Source organism: Neophocaena asiaeorientalis, unplaced genomic scaffold (assembly GCF_003031525.2).
Source record: "Neophocaena asiaeorientalis asiaeorientalis breed wild unplaced genomic scaffold, Neophocaena_asiaeorientalis_V1.1 scaffold430, whole genome shotgun sequence".
NCBI classification, from domain to species: Eukaryota; Metazoa; Chordata; class Mammalia; order Artiodactyla; family Phocoenidae; genus Neophocaena; species Neophocaena asiaeorientalis.
Genome location: NW_020173691.1, coordinates 1,060,865 through 1,064,748, shown reverse-complemented (window position 1 = coordinate 1,064,748; position 3,884 = coordinate 1,060,865).

Here is a 3,884-nt window from a genome sequence, read left to right as displayed (position 1 = left end):
AGCCAGGCCTGGAGGTGATGTACGTGGCCACACCTAATTGCAAGAGGATCTGGAAATTTTGGTCTAACTGTTTTCCCAGGAAGAAGAGAAAACAGATTTGTTGAACAGTAATGCCACAAGGATACCTTATTAACCTGGGATAATAATATTTGCCTTAGAGGGACAGGCTAAGGATAAGAGATTATAAAGTTTCTTAGCATATTACTTGGTACATGATGGGCAAATGACTAGCCTCCTAACTATTCTCCCTTCTTCCTTTCTCCCTGATCTGTCTTCTCTCTATTCTTTTCTACCCTTTGTTTCCTCTTTAATATTTCTGAAAGTTCTACTTTTCTCAAATCTTTCCCTACTCCCCACCCCATCTGGAGAACTTTGACAGTTCCCCCGTTGCCTTCAGGGCAAAGTCCAAACTCCAGAATCTGGCATTAAGGCTCCCACCCCAAATTTCCTACTCCCCCACCAGTAACCCCCCATCATGAAACAACTCCTGCTCTCAGAACATATCATGCAGGTCTGCTTCAATTAGATTCTATCTGATCTCTGGCCCCGCCCAAATCATACACATATTTCAAGACCTAACTCATTTCCCAGTTTCTCCGTGAACCTCTCCTGTCCACCCGGGTGTCACTCCCTCAGACTGAATATGTCATCTCTTCCTACTGGGCATTTGTGATACTTCTTCATATTATTCATTAACTTCCATCTGTGTAAATCTTCTTACCGCAACTCTATTCTAATTCCCTAAGGGCAAGAACCGTGTCCTGTACTCCTTGCATCTCTCTAGGTTACCTAGGGCAGCACTTTTTTGCAGAAAAGAGACCTAAATAAGTACATGTTGATTGAGGCATGAACTTCAATAGTACAATGTACTAGGAAGAGTTCAGATCTGAGCCTAAAATCCAATTACAACATTTTCAAGCTGCATAATCAGAGACAAGGTCATCCTTGAAGACATCTCTACATCAAGGCTAATTAGTGCTACCAGACAGGGCGGTTGTGAGTAGTAAGTGAGATAAACGTAGGTAACGCACCTCGTGGGTCCCTAAAACACAGTGTGCCCTCAACAACTGTTAGTTCCCTTGCCCAGCCACCCTACCTGAAACTGATGACACAGAATGACCTGGCAAAGCTGACAAATGTACTTTACATTCCACAGCTCAAAGATCCTGGCCCCAGGGAGGAGGGTGGGGCTCAGCTCTTTTGACAATATGTGGAAGACAAGTTGCCCTTTGACTCTCGGGAGACCTGAAACGAGGTTTGGGAGATGGTGAGATGCTAGCAAGTTCAAAATCAGAGTTATTTCAAGAATCATTTGCATCTCAAAGGTTTGACCTCAGCAGGGAGCTGGAGACTGTCCACCACTCTGTCACTTTGGCAGGAAGCTGAATGCTCAGCCCCGAAGAATCATTGGCCCAGACAGCCCTGGTTTAATAGCCCAGCAGTAAGGGGACTGGCCTGTCCCAAACCAAATGGGGGAGCATGGGGGCTCACTCGCTCAGGCCTGGACCAGCAAGCTCATGTCCCGCTTCCATGCTGACAGATGTCTTAAAATGGCCCTTAGGAGAGCCACCCTGTGGGACACCCAGTTGAGTCCATGGCTCTTTATAACACGATGAATGTGTGCAACTCGGGATAAAAATAAAGCCCTGCACCTACGTGGAGGAGTAGATGTATATCTGTATGTCCTTTGAATTATCATCAGTGATTGAACGAGAACTCATTGCATATTCTTTCCAGAGCAGCCTCTAGGCACTTTCTAATCCGAGAGTCTCTGCTTCTCATATGGGGCAGTTGAGTCTCCTGCCTACCTGCTTTCTCAGAGACCTGAGTTAGCCTCCCAGCTCTACCACCCACCTGCCCCAGGACTTTCCGAAGTGATTCACCTTCATTTCCTCAGATGTACTGACCTTGCACGTGCCGTGAGCATTAACTGAGAAAGCTGATGTCCCTAAAGTGCTAGCAGTGCCCCGACTGCGCCATCCATGAGAGCTCTCAGTACATTATTACACGTCAGGAAACTGAAGAGCAGAGACTAAATTGTAACAGTTTATTAAGCATATGTAGGGACCGAGTCTGGGCAGACACAAGCAAAAATGAAAAGGGACTGAATTGGTGGGAATGGCATCAGCCCATCTCAATTCGAGGCCCCTCTACTGGCTTGAACACTTCTTCTGACATCACGTGTGGCTGTCTGGCCACCTGATTTGCAAACCTTCTAGGTTCTGATCGATGTGCATGCCTTTGGAGAAGTTCAGGCCCTCTCGCAACCATCCTGCCCATTTAATCTACATTTTACAGATGAGAGCAGAACATGAAGGCATCAGTGAAATGACATTTCCAAGGTCAAAGGGCTAGTTGGTGGCAGAGCTAGAATGCAGGACTGGTGGGTCTGCAGCCACCCTCTCAATCCTGTACCTCCCTTTCTAAAGCCCTGACCCACGTGGGACTTCACAGTAGCGGCTACAGATTGTGGAGACCAGTGGCAAGATGATTGTGAATCTACATCAGAGCCAGTGAATCCAAATCCATTTACAAGTGGGTTGGAGAGACTGCATGGTAACTGCTGGGCAGAGGGACCAATGAGAAGTTTGGCCCCATCACCATGACAACATGCAAACAGCACTTCCTCCTTTCCAGTCCCATCCATGGCCACCTGGGATCTTCACTCTGCTTACCTTCTAACGTGGGCCAGAAAAGTGATCCCTATTCTAACTGGTAAAAAACCCAAGGGTCAAAAAAAGTGGCATGGCTGCCTAAGTGCAGGGCCAGGCCGCTCATAATTCAGGAAGAGCCAACCAGACAATTAGAAGGGTCTTCGCATGACGACTACGCTTTTATGCAACAGTCGTGACAGAGGCACATCAGTGCCAGATCCCAGGCCTATGGCTGAGCTCAGCTGCTTCTCATTCTCTTCTGAGGCCAGGCCTGCTGGGAGGTTTCATTTAATTGTGTATTTTTATCATTTGATATATGTAGCCAGATGCCTGTAAGCAATAAATGCCCTTTTCCATCAGTTCCAGCAAGAAAATGTACCTGCCACGGTAGTATTTGCTTCATTGGGCTGCTGACTTATTTTAAGAACTAAATCTTTCCTGTTACTATATTTTTCACTCTGGGGTGCATGTACTCCAAGACTGACATTAATAACTTAACACGGAAGGCACCGTCCTCTCGCGTGAGAACGTAGCGCCACCTAGTGTCCATTCTCTCAACCGCAGCCAAGATAAGTAACGGTGGTTAACCTTGAAAAAAGTTTTGTGCTCTCAAGGAGAATCTCTACGCGCATTCTTCTCTTCTCGCATAATAGAGCTTGCCTAGCAGTATTATATTTGTGTTATTTTTAATATAAATAAGCTAAGACACAAGGCTCCAACAAGAAAGCTGAGTAAGTTTTCTACTTGCCAGCTCCGGGTCATACTTTCCAACTTGGGTGGCTGTCATTTATAAACGATGAGCTCATGAGAGACGAGGACTAATGCAACCCCCAGGTGCCCAAAGCACAACCGTGGAGAAAGGCAGCCCTCCCGCGGGACCTGATGCAATCGTCTTGGCTTCACTTAGTCTTTCATACCAGCGACTCTAAGCTCTGGATGCAGTATTATCCTCACAGCACCCCTAAGGAGTATAAATCTCCGTGTTATTATTACCTGCAGGAACTCATATGTAAGAGGTGTTAAGTCTTTCCTCTGTGGCAGCTACCCAGAGATGGGGCTGTTTACAGCCCCTGTAAACTCAGCGCCCCTTTGCTCCCCTGCCAGTGCAAGAACCAAAATCTATCATCCCGTTATCACTCAATGGTTCTGGCCTTCAAGCTCCCCATTCTTTTCAGATATCTAGAGCAGAGTTTCTCGACCATCAAACCAGAGTTTGGCACCATTGAGTGA